The sequence below is a fragment of the Nomascus leucogenys genome, chromosome 8 (genome assembly GCF_006542625.1).
Source record: "Nomascus leucogenys isolate Asia chromosome 8, Asia_NLE_v1, whole genome shotgun sequence".
In the NCBI taxonomy this organism is placed as follows: domain Eukaryota; kingdom Metazoa; phylum Chordata; class Mammalia; order Primates; family Hylobatidae; genus Nomascus; species Nomascus leucogenys.
In genome coordinates this window covers 52,543,444-52,566,424 of record NC_044388.1, presented here as the reverse complement: position 1 = coordinate 52,566,424, position 22,981 = coordinate 52,543,444, and the positions used below count along the sequence as shown (strand labels likewise).

The window sequence follows — 22,981 nt, the reverse complement described above, 5'->3', positions numbered from 1 at the left end:
TCTAATAATTACATTTTTTAAATGTTCCACTTCAGTAAAACTCAGGGAAATGAAAATTAAAATGACAATAAAATAACATGGCACACCTATCCGATGGGCAGAAATTAATGTCTGATAACATAAAGCATTAGCAAGAATGTGGAGAAGTGAACATTTCCATATATGGCTGGTGGGAGAGTGAATGGAAACAACTACTCTGGAAAGTAGTTTCGCAGTAGCCAGTGAGGTGAAGATCAACAGTGAAGTCAAGAGGCTCTGTAACTGAGCAATTCCACTTCTAAAGAAACATCCTAGGGAAACTCTTAAACACGTAATAAAGGAGACATCCAAGAGGACGTCCATTGCTGTGCATAACAGAAAAGGAAGGAGAAAAAGAGGTAGAAAGTAGGGGGGAAGAAAGGATCTAAATGTCTATGAGTAGGAGGAATACATACATAAACCAAAACATAATTTATCTATTCATACTCATGGAGGAATAGATAAATAAACCACATTGAATTATATGAGAAATACTGTTCAGCAATTAAAATGACTGAGGTAGTTATATGTATATGAACATGATTAAGTCTCAAATGCGTATTGAGTGAAAAATTGTAATTTGCAAAGTATATTTAGATTATATATCATTATATCATTTATTTAAATTTTTTTAAACAAATCAAACAAATGGTGTAATTGTTTATGGATACAAAAGAGCCAAAACAATGTTTAGAAATGTTTTAATGCTTCTTAAAAGGATCTAAAAATGTGGCAAAAAATATACTTTTAACATCAGTGGTGGGTATATGAGGGGACTTCAGAAAGTTCACGGAAAAAATGAAATTAAAAGATTAAAAACTTAAAAAATACCACTTATTTTCAGTATAAGCTCCATCAAGGTCAAGACACTTTTGTAAGTGATGGTATCAGCCATTTAGTTCCTCCCTAAAGAACCGAGGGTCCTGGGAATGTAGCCATGTCAATGCAGTCTTTCTTACATTATTAACTGAAGAAAAATAGGTGCCTTTTAAAACTTTTAAGATTAGGAAACAAAAAGAAGTCAGAAGGACCGAAATAAAGACTGCAGGGTGGACGCCTAATGACTTCCTATTAAAACTCTCACAAAATTGCCCTTGTTTGATGAAAGGAATGAGCAGGAGCGTTGTCATGTTGGAGAAGGACTCTCTGGTAAAGCTTTCCTGGGCATTTTTCTGCTAAAGCTTTGGCTTTTTCAAAACACTCTCAAAATAAGTAGATGTTATCATTTTTTGCCCTCCAGAAAATAAATAAACAAAATTCCTTGTGCATCCAAAAACACTTTTGCCACAGCCTTTGCTCTGACTGGTCTGCTTTTACTTTGGCTGGAGCACTTCCTCCTCCTGGCAGCCATTGCTTTGACTGTGCCTTGTCCTCAGGATTGACATGAAACCTATGTTTCATTTCCTGTTCTAATTCTTTGAAGGAATGCTTCAGGATCTTGATCCCACTAATTTAAAATTTCTATTGAAAGCTCTTCTCTTGTTTGCAACTGATCTAAGTGCAATGGTTTTGGCATCCATCAAGTGGAAAGTTTGCTCACCCTTTAATTTTTCAGTCTTAATTGTGTAAGCTGAACTAATTGAGATGTCTATGGCATTGGCTATTGTTTCTGCCATTAAATTCCCTTCATAACTTGATGTAGATGGTCTGCTGCTGTGACCTTCATCTTCAACATTCTCATCCCTTCTTGAAATGGGTTGTCTGTTTGTAAACTGCTGACTTCTTTGGGGCATTATCTTCATTATGATTGTCTTAAATCATCAGTGATTTCACTATTCTTCCACTCAAGCTTCACCATAAATTTGATGTTTGGTCTTGCATCAATTTTAGCAGAATTCATATTGCTCTGATAGGTGCTATTTTCAAACTGATGTCTTATTCTTTTTAGTGCCTCAAACTAGATCCTGTTCAGACATGTTACAATAAGTTAGTGTCAGTTTATTTTGGTGCAAAACAATTTTGAAATCCATGCATAGTTTTTTCATAATACTCATTTTCCATGAACCTTCTGTAGACCCTTCATATAAGTGTCTATTATTTTTGTGTTTTTGGAGGTGTCTGAAATATTTCATAGTTTAAAATGCAAAAGATAAAGTATTGGTAAGTTATAAGCAGCAGCTATGAAGTCTAGAGCAGTCTATCATAGTGGTCTACGGTGTTAATTACCCACAAAAATGTCACCATTATTGTCAGTTATGAAGGTCCCTGGTACGCATGTCTAAAACCTTGCCAAAGATCATTCTTTATCCCCAAAAGCAGATCAGTGTAAATCAGGTTTATTTGCCAAGCTTGGAAAAAGCTAATCTTGTGATTTATAAAATTATTAATAAGTAGCCAAATGATAACAGCTAAGATGACTCCTCTTAGCAATTATTATACATATAATTATATATTACATTCGTTCCTCAGTATCCATGGGTTATTGGTTCTAGGACTCCTGCGGATACTAAAATACATGAATGCTCAGGTTCCTGATAGAAAATGGTATCATATTTGCATAAAACCTTTGCATACAACCTATGCAATCCTCCTACATACTTTAAATCATCTCCTATATTAGTTTTAAGATCTAATAGAATCTAAATGCTTTGTAAATAGTTGTTATACTGTATTCTTTAGGAGATAAGAAAAAAAGGGACAATAAAAAAAGTCTGTACATGTTCAGTAGAGACTCAACCACCCTTTTTTGTTTTTGTTTTTGTTTTCTTTTTTAAAATGGAGTCTCACTCTGTCACCCAGGCTGGAATGCAGTGGTGCAATCTCGGCTCACTGCCTACCTCCCGGGCTCAAGTGGTTCTCCCATCTTAGCCTCCTGAGTAGCTGGAACTACAGATGTGCACCACCGTGCCTGGCTAATTTTTGTATTTTTAGTACAGACGGGGTTTTGTCATGTTGCCCAGGCTGGTCTCAAACTCCTGGACTCAAGCAATCCACCTGCCTTGGCCTCCCAAAGTGCTAAGATGATAGGTGCGAGCCACCGTGCCTGGCCTTCTACTTAAAAAAATAACACTTTCAATCCACATTAGTTTAATTTTTTTTAACAAAGTGTCTTTTTTTGACAGACAAATACAACTAATACAAAACGAGATCACTTTTTCCCTTTGATTCCAGTGATAACAAGCTGCTAAAGAAAAAATATATATATTTTTGGAGAGGGTGAGATTTTAGCAGAGGGTGAGATGTGAGCAGATACTGAGGTCAGAGAGACCAACAGATCTCCAGGACAGCAACTTCATGAAGGCTAGAACCTTTACGATCCTCCCCAAAGCAGAGTTCAGGGATGTCCAAGGGGAAGTGTTGGGATTTTTCCTTGATAAGGATTTGTTTTATCTTCCCTGGAAGAGGAACAAGGCCTAGAGATCAGGATGAGTATTAGTTCTGAGGCTGCAACCTCTTTATCTTACTGAAGAAGAGGAAAGCCTTCTCTCCCTGCTCCAGCCTGTTGCCACAGGGTGACCTCAGAAAGAAAAGCAGCTGTTTTGGCCACAGAGAGGCATTCCTGCTGCAGCCTTAACTATGGCCTGGCTGGGTCATGGCAGTGGCACTAGTGCCTCCCTGAGGCAGTAAGGGGCAAGGCTGGAGAGTGAGGGCAGGGGGACTGCTGCTGTCTGAGGGCTCTCTGAAGAGAGGGTGGTGGTGGGAAGGGATGCCCTTACCCTCAGAGAGCTATCAGCACCAAGAGATGAGTGGAAAAGGCGTCTCTCATCTCTTGGTGCTGACAGCTCTGGGGGAAGATGAGGGGCCCCCTGATGTTATTCTCCCCTGGAGACTAAGAACAGAGGTATCTGGGGTACAAGCAAGAAGCAGAGGAGAATGAATGGTGGGAACTGGCAGAGAGAAACAAGTAGAACCTCTGGTTTTCTTCTATGAATAAAAACCTCAAGTTACTGCCATGAGACCAAGAGGTTAAGCTTAGAATGCAGCAACATCCAACAGCCTACACAAGCAGTCATCCCCATGGTGGGTCCCATATAACAACTCATTACCGGTCCTTTTGAGAGGTGACAGCGTGCTGGCAGCCCTCGCTGGCTCTCAGTGCCTCCTCGGCCCCGGCGCTCATTCTGGCCGCACTTGAGGAGCCCTTCAGCCCACCACTGCACGTGGGAGCCCTGCTCTGGGCTGGCCGAGGCTGGAGCCTACTCCCTTGGCTTGCAGGAACGTGTGGAGGGAGAGGCACGGGCAGGAACCGGGGCCGCGCATGGCGCTTGCGGGCCAGCTAGAGTTCAGGGTGGGCGTGGGCTTGGCGGGCCCCGCACTTGGAGCGGCCAGCCTGCCCCGGGCAGTGAGGGGCTTAGCACCTGGGCCAGCAGCTGCGGAGAGTGCGCTGGGTCCCCCAGCAGTGCCGGCCCACCAGCGCTGTGCTCGATTTCTCGCCTGGCCTTAGTTGCCTCCCCACGGGGCAGAGCTTGGGACCTGCAGCCTGCCATGCCTGAGCCTCCCCGCCCTCCTGCGGTGGGCTCCTGCACGACCCGAGCCTCCCCAACAAGCACTGCTCCCTGCTCCACGACACCCAGTCCCATCGACCGCCCAAAGGCTGAAGAGTGCGAGCACATGGCACAGGACTGGCAGGCAGCCCCACCTGCAGCCCTGGTGCGAGATCCACTGGGTGAAGCCAGCTGTGCTCCTGAGTCTAGCGGAGACTTGGAGAACCTTTATGTCTAGCTAAGGGATTGTGAATGCACCAATCAGCACTCTGTATCTAGCTCAAGATTTGTAAATGCACCAATCAGCACTCTGTGTCTAGCTCAGGGTTTGTAAATATACCAATCGACACTGTATCTAACTAATCTAGTGGGGAAGTGGAGAACTTTTGTGTCTAGCTCAGGGATTGTAAATGCACTAATCAGTGCCCTGTCAAAATGGACCAATCAGCAAGATGTGGGTGGGGCCACATAAGAAAACAAAAGCAGGCTGCCCAAGCCAGCAGTGGCAACCCGCTTGAATCCCCTATCCATGCTGTGGAAGCTTTGTTCTTTCATTCTTTGCAATAAATCTTGCTACTGCTCACTCTTTGGGGCCACACTGCCTTTAAGAGCTGAAACACTCACCACAAAGGTCTGCAGTTTCACTCCTGAGCCAGCAAGACCACAAACCCACTGGGGGGAACGAACAACTCCAGACACACTGCCTTAAGAGCTGTAACACTCACCGTGAAGGTCTGCAGCTTCACTCCTGAGCCAGTGAGACCACAAACTCACCAGAAGGAAGAAACTCCGAACACATCTGAACATCAAAGGAACAAACCCCGGACACGCCACCTTTAAGAACTGTGACACTCACCGCGAGGGTCCGTGGCTTCATTCTTGAAGTCAGTGAGACCAAGAACCCACCAATTCTGGACACATTTTCAGCTTCTCTCGTACTGACAGCGATGAAGAGAGCCAGCCTTCCTCCCCGGGGCTGCTGATGCCAAGCTCAGTCCACTCCATGGATTCATTAAAAACAGCAGGAAAGAGCTTTCCTCACTTCCCTGCATCTTGGCACAAAATATCTTCCCACAGTCTCCATCAGAGCATTCCACCTGCGAAAGCCTTAATCTCTCTGAAGCCTCTCTCTATACCCAGATCTTACACCCAGTGCATTCCTCTTTGGGGTTCCAAACCACAGACCCAGGACTCCAACACTTTCATAAAGGTGAACGTAAACATTCCATTTTCCCAAGTGTGTATGTGTGGGGGAGGGGAGTATCTAGGAGCTGCAGCGAAGTGGTAGAACCTCCACCCCAGGGCCCAGGAGCCTCACTGTGAGGATGAGCTTCATGGTCAGCCCTCCACTCACTCTTCCCTCTTCTCTTCATTCTCTCCTGGCACACTGGTCTTCCAGAAGAGGGGAGGCAGGGTTCCTTGTTCTCGGGGTGCAGCCCAACAGGTGCAGGGCTGAGGAGGCCACAGCTCTGTGGGCACCTGGCAAACGGTGAGACCAAGGGAGACGACAGGCCTTAGAAGAGAGCACACTGATTTGCAAGTGGCTCTGGGAGGTCAGTGGCAGCAGCCACCACAGTGCCCACCTGCATGGGCATGCTGGCTGTCCCCAAACTTGGTCCTCCAGCTCAGGATCTTATAGGAGCAGTCCTCCCCACAACAACCAGACATGCTAGGGGAAGAGTCATCAATTTCAAACTGCAGGCTTCTCTGAAGAATTGGTAGGCGCCACGATTGTGCCTGAACACCATTAACATAACCTCCATCATCTGTGTCCTGTTAGCCATGAGCAGCAGTCTCTGTAGGAAATTCCCCCAGGCCTTTCCACTGCACCTTGCTTCCCACATAGGACTTCATCTCCTGCACTCCACATCAAACTGGAAGTGAGAAAACGCAATAGGAGGGAAATGCATTCTCCAGCGACCAGGTACCAGGCTGGGTGATTACCGTTTCTCCCGTTTCTCTCTGTCCTTCCAGCCCCACTTCCTCTGCTCATACATGGTCCGCCCATCAGTTTTGGTCAGGTGGAAGGCCCAATCCATGATGGCTGGCTCCAGTCCAGACCCTGGCCTACACTCAGTACAGACATTCAACCCGGTTTTGATCAGATTTCCTGAACAGCAGGAAAGCCTCCAGAGGGTCTCCAGGCCTGCTGATGGCGTCCCCTTTGGCAAAAACGGCATCCATGACTGCTGGCTCCTCCAACCACTTCTGTTTCTTCTCCTTGGCTTTGCTCGACTTTCTCCCCACAGCCGCGACGGCGACGCTCAGCTCCTCCCTCAATCATTTGCTGGCAGGCACTCGCGACCTGCGGCTGTGGCTGCGGCGAAGACAAAATGGCGGGGTCCTGCACTGCGCATGTGCCTCCCGGGCTCGGCGGCCCCCTTCCCACTGCGCCCTGGCACCCACTCGCGCCCCCTCGCGGGCCACGTTGGTTAAATTAATGAATGCAGGATACAGAGGGCCTGTGGATATAGAGGGCCGACTGGATGTACACGTTTATTATATAATTTTGTTTGTAAATTATATTATGATTTAATTCTATTTATAACCTTATAATTTTTTGTTTTACAAGCCTATAGAATTATATATAATTACTGTAGTTTATCTTTATCTCTATTTCACGGAGAGGTAAATGATGACCAGGGAGTTACAAAGCTTCGTAAGTTTCTCGTGAGTACCAGGGAGCAGAGCCGGGATCTAAACCAGTCTGCCTTTTTTCTGAAGCCAGAGTCCTCTTCTTTACACCAAGCTACTCTATAGAAAGAGCATTCTCAGGCCAGGCGCAGTGGTTCACACCTGTAATCCCAGCACTTTGGGAGGCCAAGACGGGTGGGTCACCTGAGGCCAGGAGTTGGAGACCAGCCTGACCAACGTGGTGAAACTCCGTCTTTACTAAAAATACAAAAATTAGCCGGGAGTGGTGGCCTGCGCCTGCAATCCCAGCTATTCAGGAGGTAGAAGTAGGAGAATCGCTTGAACCCAGGAGGTGGAGGTTGCAGTGAACTAGGATCGCACCACTGCACTCCAGCCTGAGCGACAGACTCCGTCTTACCAAAAAAAAAAAGCAAAATAAAAATGTAGGAAGAGCATTCTTAGAGCAGCTCAGTTCCAACTTTCAACCTCAATTTTTTATCACGTTATGTTTTTTATTTAGGGAATGTGTATTGAAGAAAAAATAACAGAGTCTAGCTAAAGAGATGAAGAGCTCATGAGGGCGTGTCTCAATTTAAACAAGAGTAGCATTGGCAATTGTTGTCCTTATCAGCGGCCAACAAGGCACAATTGGAACGGTGCTGCTCCTGACTACCTCTACTCCACCCTAGGCTTAGGGGCTGGAGTCACCCAAGCCCTCAGGGTAAGAAAAGTCCGATTTAGAACCTAGGACCTGACAACAGGGAACATTTAAACCCTCAGTTCCTACCTTAATCTTATCCCTTCTTCTCCCTCATGACACCATTTTTGTTCCCTAACAACTCAGGGCTTTTCCAAACTCTGAGGCCATTCCTACCCCAAGCAGAATTTGGAAGCTTTTTTCCAACACCATGGTATTCAACAACAAGCCCACTTTGCTGCCACCACAGCCCAGCACATGTTCCCAAAGCCTGAAAGCTGTCTTGTTTGTGATTGAGACCCTGCCAGGCACCCTGGGGCCTGACGGCTTTTATCTGGGGTACCTCATCTGCTCATAGGTCCTACTGGGTGCTGCTCATGAGCCAGATTTGGACAAGAACATTTTAGGTTTTATTCTGGGTTTTTATTCCTACTTACAAGGTGTCAAAGAACAAACTTTCAACAAATTGAGATTAAAAGATCTAACAGACAATTATTAGTGATGCACGAACCAGGCAGCATTCAGCCCACAAAATGGAAGGGAGCTCCACTGAGCTGAGCAGAGAGGGCAGGCTTCATAGGCAGAAAAGGCTGGAGAAAGCCGAAACAAGGAACATAAGGTGGACTTGCCATTTCAAAGTTACTTTCCTTACAGAGAGTCTTGTTGGCTTAGTGAGATTTGGCTATCATCTCTCTCCTGATTTCTGAAAAGATCAGACTTTACAAGTAAACAGCTTAGCATTTGGTTTGGTGATGTGGAATCATAGTATGAGTAACTCTATTTTGGGTAGGTCTGCTGGGACCTAGAGCAGGAATTCAGTCCAAAGCAATGGCCTCCCATAAACTTTATTTAACAGAGCTCTGTGATGTTGAGCAAGTTACTTCTCTGGACCACAGCTTCCTCATTTGGGAATGCAGACTGTAATGCTAGCTACCTCCTAGGCTTATTGTGAGGAGTAAATACATAGGGATGGAAAGTGCATATCAACACAATGCCTGTCACTGAAGGACTCATCAGGTGTTAGCTGTTGTTAGACTATAGCTATTGTGAATATCAGGCTTCCCCTCTGTGTTGTCTGGGCTTCTGAATATCACCTTCTCCTGAGTTTCCCATTGTCCTGTTTGTCCCCCTGCAAGGCCCTTTACCATACTGGGTGAGAACCCCCAGGATACCTCTTCTCTGTCTCCATGCTCTTCAATTGCTGTTTTATTTCTACAGCTGGATTTTTTTTCCCCAGGACCTCAGCTGCTGAAGTCCTCTCAGTACCTGCAGTATCCCAGAGGGCAAAGACAGGGCCAAATACTGCATTCTGGATTCTCTTCATCGTTGTCCCCCTGCAAGTGGAGAGGTATCCAGGCTGGGCCTTGTCCTAAGATATGATGAAACTGAATTCTTCCAGCAAGCATGTGAGCTTAGAAGAGAACACCATGAGCCACACAAGAATGCATACTGGCCAACACCCTGTGCAAAGATCCAGAGAAGCTGTGCTCAGACTCCTGACTCATGAAAATAGTGAATTTATAAATGTATATTGTTTTAAGATGCTAAATTTGTGGTGATTTGTTACATGGCAATAGAAAACTAATAGAGATAAAACTTGATATTTGAAGTGCATCACATAATGAAATTAGTAGATGAGAATCTCTCTAGAAACAAGTAAAATTTTGAGTTAAAATGAGAGATTGGACATATAATTCCTCCTCCTTCCAAAATCCCAGGAAATGAATAGTTAAAGAAAATTTAATCTTACAAGATAAGAACAACAAGCAGAGATGCCTTGAAATAGGGGCTGATTCTTCCTCACTCCCTTTGTTATATAACTGAACTTCCTCACACTTGAGGAGCAGTACATTTCCCTGCTCCTTGACTTTCAGCTCAGCCATGTGGTTTGCTTTAGCCAATGAGTTATAGGTAGATGTGATGTGACCAGAGGCTAAAAACTCATAACTGATCTTGACACCACCTTTGCAAAATTATGACTGAGACAACGAAAGAGATCTAACTTTACCAACTCCATCTTCTTCTAACCTGCAAGTTGTGCTTGTTCATTCTGGGTGTAGGCTGAACTAACTTTGGGAGAAACTTAGTTTGTATTTTAAAACAAAGATGATAACAGCCCTTTCCCAAAACAGACCTTCTTCTTGCCTGGGGACTCGATTGCCTTTGTAGGACTGACAGTAGCCACAAGATTAGAAATTATGATTTAGGAATCATGCAGCTGGAGGCTACAAGATTCTGACCCTCCCTAAATTGCTCCTAAGATCAATGCTTGAGATATTTTGCAGACCCTGCACTTGATGGCACCACCCAGATCAATAAACTGGCTCATCTGATCTTGTGGCCCCTTACCCAGGAACTGACTCATCACAAGAAGACAGCTTCAACTCCCTATGATTTCATCTCTGACCAATCAGCACTCCTGGCTCACCAGCTTCCCACACACCCACCAAGTTGTCCTTAAAAACTCTGCTCCCCGAATGCTCAGGGAGACAAATTTGAGTAATAACAAAACTCCATTCTCCCACACAGCCGGCTCTGTGTGAATAACTCTTTCTCTATTGCAATTCCCCTGTCTTGATAAATTGGCTCAGTCTAGGCAGCAGGCAAGGTGAGCCCACTGGGCAGTTACAATCTTGCCTTTTATGTTTCTACCATCACTATGTGAAGAGCTGCACTGGCTAGCATTCTGGTCCAAGTGGAATGGGAAAGACATTGAGTAGGTCTGGGCACCCTGCTGCTTAGAATACATCCCAGCTAAGCTCAACATGGATTAAATGACCCCAAGTTAATGTGCAAACATCTGAGAGAAAATAAATGATTGTTTTCTTAAGCCACCAAAATTTGCAGTTGTTATTCAGTAACACTGTGAAAAAGGTGACTAATAGAAGAGAAGAAACAACAGTAAAAAAAAATTCAGACATGTAAAAGCAGATGGTAACGTCCACTTTCATTTCTGACAGTATAGCATATCAAAACTAATGCCGGTTCTAGAACTGAAACATAAAACATCTAAAATTAAAAATGTAATAGGTGGTTTTGAAAGCAGAGACAAGGATTATTGAATTGGAAGATAGGTTAACAGAAAATATCCAAATTGAAGCAGATAAAGAAAAAAACAAAAATATAGGTAAAAGTATATGTGAAACACAAGCAGTCTAAAATTAGTGTAAAGGGAGTTCCAAAAAAAGAGGAAAAAGTGGATGAGCAGAAATAAGATTTGAAAATAAATTTTCAAAACCGACAAAAAAAATCAAAACTCAGATTTAAGAAGTTCAGGAACCCCAAGCAGGATAAAGTCAAAGAAAATTGCACATAAATACATCAAGATAAAACAGCTAACAACCAAAGATAAAGAGAAAAATCTAAACAACTGCTGAGGATGGAGGTAGAGGGTGCTGGGAAACACATTACCTTCAAAACCCCAACAATAAGACTGAAAGCTTACTTCTCAACAGAAATGCAGGAAGCAGGGAAAGATATTTGGAATAGTTTTTCCAAAATATTTGGAATAGTTTCTCTAAAATATTCCAAAGGAATATTTTTGAAGTATTTTAAAAGAAAATATTTGCCAAGCTACAATTCCAAACTCAACAAAAAATATCCTTTAAAAATAAAGCAAAATAAACAATCACCTGCTGGCCTGTACTAAAAAAAACACTGAAGGGAATTCTTCAGAAAAATGGTATCAGACAGAAATGAAAAAATGCAGGTAGGAATGAAGAGCACCAAATAATGTATATGTATTTAAAATACAAATGAATATTGACCCTACAAAACAAGAGTAATTATGTCTTTGAAGTTGCAAATACAGGTTGAGTATTTCTTTTTCAATATGCTTGGGACCAGAAGTGTTTTGGTCCATATTTGGGATTTGTTTTTTTGGGTTTTGGAATATTTGTGTATACATAATGAGATATCTTTTATTTTCCCACAGTTCTGGAGGCTGGAAGTCCAAGATTAAGGGGTCAGTGGGGTTGGTTTCTTCTGAGCCCTCTCTACCTGGCTTGCAGAGGACTGTCTTCTCATTGAGCTCTCACATGTTCTTTACTCTGCACATGCACATCCCTGGTTCCTCTTGCTCTTCTTATAAGGACACCAGTTCTGTTGGATTAGGGCTCCGCCATCATGACCTTACTTAACCTTAATAACCTTTTTAAAGGCCCTGTCTCAAAATACAGCCACATTGTGGGTCAAGGCTTCAAATATGAATTTTGAGGGGATGCAATTTAGTCTATAACATTTATCTAGAATTAAAAATTCAAGGCAAGAAAAGTCATTAGAGAGGAAAAAAATAAGTGGAGTTAAGATATACCAAAGTTCCAGCATTATCAGAGAAGTTGAAAATATACTCAACTGTAGTTAGTCATGAATGTTTACTGTAACTTCTAGCATAACTTCTAAAAGAAGATGTATAACTAACAGAAAATAGTATTTAAAAAATCAATTCACTTAAAGCAAGAAAAAAACAAAACAGCTGAGTCAAATACAAAGAAAATATTAGATGGCAGAAATAAATCTGAATATATCTGTATTGAGTTAAATATTTCAGTTAAAAGATTAAAATAATCAGACTAGATTAAAAGTTAAAAGAACTACATACTGTTTTCAAGAGTGCCTTATAGTTATGTTATAATCAAAGTCCACTTTAAAGCAAGAAATACCACAAGAAATGAGTAGGATCATAATATAATGAAGAAGTGCTCAGATCACCATGAAGATATCACGTCTACCAATTCTAAATCATATGCATCCAATAACATAGCTTCAAAATACATAAAGAAGAAATTGGTGAAACCAAAAAAAAAATACACAAATGCAAATTCATGAAACTAAAAATGAAATAAATAAAACTAATCAAAAAAGTAGGATATTTTGATATAGTCTCTGAAACTAGTAGAACATGCAGACAAAAATAAAATCAGTAAAAATGTAGATGCTCTAAACAACACAATTAACATGACCAGATTGGCACATACAGAATACTATGTCCAACAATGGCAGAATACAATGAAATGAAAACTCCAGAAAATTCATCAGTGAAGTCTTCCAGACTAATTAGGAAGAAGTAATGCCAAGCAAATACAAACTCTTTAATATTGCATATATTTATGGAAAAAGATTAACCTGGGCCACTACCTCACACCATACACAAAATCAGGCCCAGGGAGAATTTTTTAAAATCTGAGTAAATCTAAATCTGAGAGGTAACACAAATACAGCTTCTTAAAAATAAGGAGATATCTTCATGATCCTTGAGTAGACAAAGACTTATTAAATAAGACATTTTTAAAAATCATCCCTAAAGGAAAAGATTAATGAATTGGAAAAGTGAAGAATTTGTGTACATTGTGAAAAAGCATGTCATCAAAAGGCAGAAAAATATTTACAATGATGTATCTGATTAAAAAATTTTTACCTAGAAAAAATAATTATTAGTAAGAAAATGACAGATAAGCCAATAGAAAAATGGACAGAAACTTAAATAGGCACTTTCTGAATAAGATATACAAATGACCAGAAACATTTATTATCATAAGTCATCAAGAGATGCAAATTAAAATCACAATGAAATACCAGTATGCACCCAATTAGAATGGCTCATATTTTAAAACCAACAATATCAAGTACTGGTGAGGATGTGGGGCCAATGTAACTGCCAGTAGGAGCATAAATTGGTGCAGTTACTTTGGAAAACTGGCAGTATCAACTAAAACTGGAAAAACCCATCCCCTAAGACCCAGAAATCCCCTTTCTATATATCCACCCAACAGAAATGCACACACATACACCAAAAGACATAAACATTAATGTTCACAACAGCATTACCTGTACAACAAGAAAGAAAGGCATGAGATCCAGAAAAACAGAAATACAGCACAGGACAAAGATAAGGGAATTCCAAGAATTAAAGCAAACAGAAATCCCAGGATAAGAGCGGCCCAGGGATCCCAGGAAGCAGGCAGCACAGGGAGGAGAATGGAAGCTTCCAAGGGAGTGCCTTCGGGGAAAAAAAATGTGATTGATGGATTCCCTGATGCAAGTCAGCTCCAGGAAACTTACACTGTGGGCTGTGAGATGTGTGCAAAGAACGAGCAATGAGCACAAAGAAAACTAACTAAAGACATGGGCCATTGTTACTTTCAGGAAAAGAAAAAGAAGGAAATGTCACACTCCAACCTGCAGCTGTGAAGATTATTTGTATATGTATATTAATATTCTGAATATTGCCTCCAACAATTTGGAATGACTACGTTGGGAGGATAGGGAAAGGGATTCAGAGATGGAGACATTGTAAGAAAGCTAAATCTTCATTTGCTACAATAAGAAGTCAGTAGATAATGTCTACATTTTGGAAATAATTAGATGTGTAAGGGCCAGAGAGACAGATAAAAGAATTGAAAGTGCTTGTCCTTAGAGTGGAAATGTGGAGGGGGTGGGGAAGGCAGAGATGGAACCATTGCATTTTACAAAAGCCTGTTAGAACTATTTGAGTTTTTACAATTCTGTGCTCATATTACTTTGATAAAATAAAAATCAAGTAACTAAACAATGAGTGAAATGAGAAAAATGTCTAAAAGAACATAAACCAAAATAGTAACAGTGTCTCTAAGTAATGTGATTATGAGTCATTAGTTTTCTTTCTTTTTTCTCCTCTGATTTTTCTACAATGAACATTTTTAACAGTTAAAAGATCCAGTTTATTATTAAGCAGAATATTTTATTTATCTGAGGTCATAATTGTTTTCTGTGAACTCCCGAGGGAACTGTTACAGGTTGCTCAGCAATGAAATCAGAGCTCAGGAAGCTCCAAGCTGGGGCCTGGCAGAAGTGACACTGCTAGGCCAGAACAGGGCAACGAGTGATCCAAGCAGTGTCCATAAGGGCAGGCCAGGCGCTCATTTCCCAAGTGGTCAGTGTACAAGTCTGATGGGGAGGCATGGGCACAGAGTGCGGGTGGGCACATGTGGCAGCTGGGCAGAGTCTGGGCACCTAGAAGCCCAGCAGCAGACAATCACATTTCACATACACAAGAGGCTCTGCCTTTCAGGCTGTAGACGCCCATGCAGGATCTGGTTTCAGGGAGCATCACTTAAGCTGGAAAACCTGCATGTCTGCTTAGGGGCTTACATAGCTGCCTGTTCATGTTTGTGCTGCCTGAGCCAACCAATAGACTGTGACCTATGTCAACCGATCAGAACTCAGCAAGTGTTGACCAATCATAACTCACCAAACATCAACCGGTCAGAACTAAGCAAGTTTGAATCCTTTATTTGATTAAATGGACCTGAGTGGAACCTGGATGGTATCTTTCACTATAAAAGAAAAACCTTCCCTTTGCTCTCTTACCAGGAGAAACTAGATGGTTAGGCAAGCAACCTGTCTGCCCTGAATGAGTTCAGAAAAAGCCAACATGGGAAACTGGGGGATCTCTCTAAGGTCCAAACTCTGGGATTCCTGGCAGTGAGAGACTTGGGGGTGACTCAGGGAGCCCAGGCATTGCAACCAAGCCCCTGGGAACTATGGCCAGAGTCGTCAATTCATTATACCCTGTGTTAGTTCCTACAGCTGCTGTAACAAAGTACCACAAACGGAGCATATAAACAACAGCAATTTACTGTCTCACCGTTCTGGAGGCTAGAAGTTCAAGATCAAGGTGTCAGAAGAGCCATGCTCCCTCTGAAGGTGCTACAGATGGAAATGTTGCAGGCACCTCTCCTAGCTTCTGGTAGTTCCTTGGCTTGTCGCAGCATAACTGCAATCTTCACGTGATTGCTCGCTCGCTCACTCTCTGTCTCTCTCCGTCTCTCTCTTTCTCTCTGTCTCTCTGTCTCTCTTTCTCTCTTTCTCCCTCTGTGTGTGTGTGTGTGTGTGTGTGTGTGTGTGTGTGTGTGTGTTTCTGTCTGTCTGTCTTCAAGTCCAAATTTCACTTTCTCATAAGAACACCTGTCATATTTGGATAATGGCCCACCCTATTTCACTATGACCTTATTTTAACTTTATTAATCACATTAATGAAGTAACCCTATATTTACAGTAACCCTATATTCAGACAAGGTCACATTCTGAGGTCATGGGGGTTAGGACTTCAATATATAAATTTGGGGAGGTGGGACACAATGCAACCCATAATACAGTCCCAGAGGGATACAGGTATTAGAGTTTGGATTCAGCCTCAACCGGAAAGTGGGGCATACCAGTGGATCCAATTTCAAGGAGCTGAGGAAAACCGTGGCAGAATAAAAGAGCAAAGCCATATACCACCCTTCGGTGCATATATGAGAATGAATGAATGTATAGTATTACCCATTTGACTTCAGGTGTGACATGGAAGTATGAAACAGTAGGATGACACAAAGGAGTTGTCATTAGCATCACTGCTGTGCTCATCATCAAAATCACAGCCAACAATTGCCAAGCACTTACCTAAATGAACTATTTTACATGACTCGACACAGCTAATCCTCAACTTGGACCAATGGACAGGTATGACTTTTATCCTGTGAACAAAAGTTCTCGAGAGAGAATTTAGAGGAAAGAGACTTTATTCCAGTAACAGTTGGCAAACTGAAGAGACACAGCCTTCAGTGTAAAATGAAGGTACGTTCCAGAGAGCAAAGGGAAGGTTTTTCTTTTACAGTGAAAGATCCCATCCAGGTTCCACTCAGGTCCACTTAGTCAAATAAAGGATTCAAACTTGCTTAGTTCTGATTGGTCAACACTTGCTGAGTTCTGATTGGTTGACATAGGTCACAGTCTATTGGTTGGCTCAGGTAGCACAAACATGAACAGGCAGCTATGAAAGCCCCTAAGTTAAGCAGATATGCAGGTTTTCCAGGAACTCCAAGTATGTGTGTGACCTCTAATAAGCAAATGACCACTTGGCTCTTTTGAAATTAGGCTATTAGCCACTCAGGATTCATCTGAGGGATTGGCTCTTTCAAGGTTCACACGCCCCCCCCGCCCTTCCCGTTTATCAAAACCTGTCAGCAGACAGCACTGATGATTGATTAGGTTGGTTGCATCCCATCATCGTGCTAGAGTGGCTGGCAACCTGTTCCAGATTCTTCTAGTCCCGTGCAGAGATCCTTTGACAAGGCAATGACCAACTGAGCAACTAGAGCCATTTACTTATGAGAGGCACTCAGGCACCTGTTAAATATGGATTAACATCTCTTGGCTTAAGCTGGCTTCCGTTTCCAGCTGGAATGAGTCTAAAGTCTCAAGGTCTTGGGTCAGCACGATCCTGGTGAGGGTCTCATGCAGGCATCTGTTAAAGCAGGCTAGAATGATTTTAAAGAGGAGCCAAATGCTTAGCCCAAGGAGATTCATTACGATTTGTAGGGCAGAACACAGAAGGAATCCTATATGAGAAGAAGCCGGCTGAAAATATCTGGAAATTGGAATTCTAATCCAGCAAGCCCAGCCAGGAGGCTTTCTGAAGGTGTCCTTTTCAGACAGCCAGCTGTAGGATTTGGCCAACTTTGGATCTCAGATGCTTCTAATTCAACCTGAATGGAAGTATTTACCCAGGTGCAACAGGAAGGGTTAGTGACAGCATAAACACCACCACATGCAACGAGGAGACAGTCTAATGCAATGTGGTTGTGCAGGATCACATGGGCAAGGGAATCTAGAAATCTCTGTTGTCCCCTGATGGTACAGGCAGTGGAGTGGGCAATTCCGCTAACCGTGCAGGAAAGGTTTCTGATCCTATATTCATTCCAAGCAGGGCCTAGCCCAAACCAGGACCCCAGAATCCTTTCCCATTTAGATCCTTCACTAGAGTTAAGCCCACCAGGTAATCACATCCTTGAGAGTATCCACAGCTATCATCTTTATAATCTGAGGGGCTATCACCAGCACAGTCATCAGTTATGGTAGAGCTCTTTTGGCCCTGGGATGTAGATTCTATATTCCCTGAGTTAGAGACTTAATAATGGTGACAGGAGCAATGACTTGACCCAGAAAGCAAATGCCTGCGTTTTCTCGGGACCCGAGGCAGGGGTAGAAAAAATCTTTTTGGCTGACATAGCTTCAGCCAAAAACACAGCCTGAAGGGGCACATAATTATCCTGAGAGGTTATGAAAATTCAAGGAGCTGTTTACAGGCAAGAGACGGTATGTGGTCAAACCAAGTACCTGTCTTAGGTAATGACAGAGTGGTATGATCCAACCGGCAGATTTGGGGAGCCATGGAGAAGGCTCTTAAGCTTTCCTTGGTATATTCTGCAGAGAGGAGTCTTCCTAAGTGTTCTGTTTCTATGGGATTTTGCAAGATGTAGAGTAGAGCGGGTGGTGAGTATTCGGAAGAAGGGGAGGAAATGCAAGGTAGGGTAATAGGAAGGTATTTATGGGATATACCAGTGAGCAGAAAACAAAGATGAACCTCAGGAGCATGAATATGCACCCAATAGGCAACAGTGAGTGGATCAAACAGGAGTACCAAGCAACTGAGCACATTAGGGAAGCCGGTCACTGGGGTGATTATAGGATTCCTGTTTCCTCCAATGAATACGGCAGGGGGAAAGGTGACGTATCCAACACTCAGTTAGGTTGCCTGCAGAGGCAAGGATTGGGATTGCTGTATCTAGGCATTATCATCCCGTGAGTAGGAAGAACTGGCAAGCAGAGTCGAGAAAGAAAGGAAAAGGAAGAAGTACAGCATGGTGTAGAAAAAGGGGATTATAAAGAGTCCAGCAAGGCAGTGAGTCCCATGGTGTGTCTAAATAGTGGAATATATGGAACTACCCCACAGTGGCATAAGACACCAAGGATGCATAAGATTCTCAAAGCTATGATAATTAAAATAATTGCAAAGTAAACATAAGGACTAGGCATGTTAGCTGAAGATAAGGAAGAGGTTACACAGCCTGCTCTGGTACCTTGGGAGAAAGCAGTCTACCTCAGATGTTGTCTTCTTCTTGTCCCGGTGGCTCTAGTTTGATTAACTTGAGCTTGATATCAGTGACCAGTTGGGAGGTTCACTTGGTAGAAGGATCAAGAGCCTTCTTTTTAAATGAGAAATATGGATCCATGACTCAATGCCCTGTAATTTAGCAGCACACAGGTTGGTTAAAAGTACCTGATAGGGTCCCCTTCCCGTGAGGCTAGAGGGAATTCTTAACTTGGTGTCTTTTCCATGAATTTCCTTGATGAAGCAGCAAATTTTTGGACTGTAACTGATTATAAATAGCTTTTTTAGAGGAATAAAAGTAAAACCATAATTGTCAGTGGATTACGTAAGACTTAGAATAGCCATAGTTAAAGATGCAATTGAGAAAGAAATTTGATTATTTCTGTGACATACAAGTTAATAATAATCAAAATCATGACTGATCGTACATATCATAACAGATCAGAATCTTAGGAATCACACATAATTTTGGAACATATATTAATAATACATTACATAAATATAACTTAAAAGAAATTAAACACTATTTCTTGTTTGATAATGCTTCCCACACGACTTGCCCAATAAGCCTAATCATTTAATATCTCTACAAGATGAAAAACACATTATTTGATGCTCTCCAGGGGCCCTACTGGAAAATCCTAAAGTTAATTTTAGATCAAAAATACTTAATTTAGAATCTTGTTCCTGGGGGAAACCCACCAAATATGTAAAAAGGTTCAAAATACTTGATCAAAACAGAATCACAGGTCACTACTAAATAGTAGTTATTCATTTAACCAGAGTGATAATAAAAAGACTTAAAAAGCAATAAAGAATGTTACATGGATATAAAAACTCTAACCTTTTAAAGCTCAGTTTTCTTTTTTTTTTTTTTTTCAAGACAGAGTTTCAGAGTTTCATTCTTGTAGCCCAGGCCGGAGTGCAATGGCATGATCTCGGCTCACTGCAACCTCCGCCTCCCAGGTTCAAGCGATTCTCCCGCTGAGCTCAGCCTCCAAAATAGCTGGAACTACAGGCACATGCCACCATGCCCAGCTAATTTTTGTATTTTTAGTAGAGATGGGGTTTCGCCGTTGTTGACCAGGCTGGTCTCGAACTCCTGACCTCAGGTGATCCACCCGCCTTGGCCTCCTAAAGTGCTGGGATTACAGGCGTGACCCACCATGCCTGGCCAGTTTTCTTTTTTTTAGAGACAGGGTCTCGATCTGTCACCCAGGCTGGAGTACAGTGGTATGTTCACTGAAGCCTCAAACTCCTAGGCTCAAGTGATCCTCTTGCCTCAGCCTCCCAAGTAGCTATTAGTTTTCCTAAGTAACCAAAAATTCAATAAAGATAACGTGAAACACAAGAAATTATCTTAGTAAACATAGAGTCTTTGTTTTCTAGGTCAGTTACCTAAAAGGTAAAGAAAATACCTCCTGTAGGTTTTTTAGATAAACTGAAAGTTGACCTGGTACTTGAATTTAATCAGACACAGGAAGAGCGTGTCCAGGGTTATGAATGTACTCATATTATAGAGGGATGTAAACAAGAAAACTAGTACCTTGAGCAGGGAAACTCATGGCTCTTAGTAACAGCATGGGAAGTTTCCTGGTTACATGGAACAACTCAGACACATCAAGAAAACCCAACAATACAGAATCAAGTTACGCTGAAGGTAACATTGTTTCTCTAGACCTTCAAGGTAAACGTTTCAGCATCAGGCCATAACAGCAGTTAGAATTGGAGAAAAAAGTTACAGTAGCTGAAGAAAAGGTGGAAGAAAAAAGACATTACCTGAGCCAAGCAAAAAGATAGACCTTTTCAAGGTTAGAAAGAAGAGCTGTATTTCTTTTTTTTTTTTTTTTTTTTTTTTTGAGACGGAGTCTTACTCTGTCGCCCAGGCTGAAGTGCAACGGCGCGATCTCGCCTCACTACAACCTCCACCTCCCAGGTTCAAGCGATTCTCCTGCCTCAGCCTCCTGAGTAGCTGGGATTACAGGCGCCTACCACCACACCCAGCTAATTTTTGTATTTTTAGTAGAGGCGGGATTTCACTGTGTTGGCCAGGCTGGTCTCGAACTCCTGACCTCAGGTGATTGGCCTGCCTCAGTCTCCCAAAGTGCTGGGATTACAGGTGTGAGCCACCACGTCCAGCCGAAGAGCTACATTTCTAACCTGAAACTAGAGAAGTTAGATAGATCTCAGGAAGAAATGTGGCAAAAATAGAAACTGTTGTAGTTCAGAGGGTGGCTATTAAAAAACAGATTTCAGAATTAAAAATCAAAGCCTCTTGCAATTTTTTTTTTTTTGAGATGGGGTCTTGCTCCGTTGCCCAGGCTGGAGTGCAGTGGCATGATTTTGGCTCACTGCAACCTCCGCCTCCCGGGTTCAAGCAATTCTCCTGCCTCAGCCTCTGGGTAGCTGGGATTACAGGTGCACACCACCATGCCTGGCTAATTTTTGTATTTTTAGTAGAGATAGGGTTTCACCAATTGGTCAGGCTGGTCTAGAACTCCTGACCTCATGATCTGCCCTCCTCAGCCTCCCAAAGTGCTGGGATTACAGGCCTGAGCCACAGCTCCCAGCCTTAATGTATTCACTCTTAACAATTTGGAAAATTCCATGAGACATTAGACAATTCTAGCCATCATCTCAAGTTAAATTTTCTATTAACCATTTTTATATTACTTGTCTGTTAGGCACATATCATGAAAGCAAGAATCTTAATGTTAAATACATGCATATTTTGCTGATAACTCAGAAGATCTGGTTACTTTTATTAAACAGTATTAAACTAGTGTTAGTTGCCAAAAGTTGACTAAAGTCACATGAACTTAAAAAGCATTTGGGCTTATTTACTTAATTTATGAATACTCACATTTATTTAAAAGTCAATTTGGGGCCAGGAGCGGTAGCTCAACAAAAACAAATGAACAAACGAACGAAGTCAACTTGGTATTATGTAGACAGTATATGAACAGACATGCATACACCTGTATACATAAAAATATATACAGACACAAATACGGATTGTATGGCTTTAATTTTAAAATTTTAGCCACGTGTCAGGTGTAACTTACTTGTTTAAAAGGACAGTTGGATTCAAACTGTGTCTCTGTAAATGGAACAGGTTAAAATTTATGTCTCACATGGCCAAAGCCCTTACTGAGTTTTAGAGAAAACGGGGTAGCAATTTACATGTCAAATAACTGAGAGAATCTAAGCTTTGTCAAGAAGGAGTTTGAGTGTGTTAGAGGAGGATTACAATGGGTGCCAAGATAACATAAAATTATAGGAATTTATCACAGGATTTTATGAGGAAAAATAAAGATGAGCCTAGACAAAATGTAGAAATCTTTTCAAAATAATCAGCTGAAGGCCAAAAAAATCATATCCTGGAGACCAATTTAGTTATGTGATTTCTAACTCAGTCTCCATTTTCTAACTGTACTGCTGAGCTCAGGGCTGCCAACTCAAGCATTATCCCCCCACTTCAAGAGAAGGAAAGGTGGGCTTGATAGGCTTCTAAGGAGTTCCTTTCCAGGGGGTGTATTGTATGGGAGCCAATGGAACACATGAAAATCAGTGATGGTCAGTCAGGACCCCCCAGTTGGAGGGATAGAGATTTAGGAACCATCACAGGTTGGTTGGCTCCTGCAACCATCCAGATGAGTTCAGAACTCTAGCAGGGACACTCCAGAGTATCAGGGTTAAGGACAGAGTGGCTCAATGTCAACTAGAGCTCTATTCCCAGAATGTCCCTGGAGCATCCCTTGTCCTGCTTGAGGGTAGAGGGCCAGGGGCTTTATCAAGATTTAATCGCAGCCATCATTTGTATTTAGGGCAATCCTTTTTAAAATGTCTGGAACATCTTCTGAAAACACACTTTTTAAAAAAATTTTGGTTTTGAAGAATGGGCATGTTTGAGGTGTCCCTTGCTAATTGTTGTAACTGAAGGACCATTAACTTAGCAGCCTTCTCTTGACAGTCTAATGCTCAAGTAGCCCTAGATTCTTTATTCTTTTCTAAAGTTTTGGATAATGAATTGGCCAAAGAGCCTATTTCATAAGGTTACTTTACAGCCCAATTAAGGTCATGCTGTTTTACCGGGGTACTGAGGGCTTCAGAAAGACCAGCCACACACACAAAAAATGGAATTAAATAAATTGAGTGTTTCATCATTTAAATATTTGATCTCCAAATTTTGTTGGAAAGTCTGTTCAAATTTATCAAAATAATCAAGGACGGTCTCATCCTTTTTTTGTGTATAATACTGTATGGCTTTCCAGTTTATCTGATGGGGAAAAA

At 42.1% G+C, this 22,981-nt stretch overlaps 1 pseudogene; it reads right to left on the bottom strand.

The window, feature by feature from the left end:
* Positions 1-5,628: 5,628 nt before the first annotated feature.
* On the bottom strand, positions 5,629-9,097 carry LOC100585754 (annotated as a pseudogene).
* Positions 9,098-22,981: the final 13,884 nt, after the last annotated feature.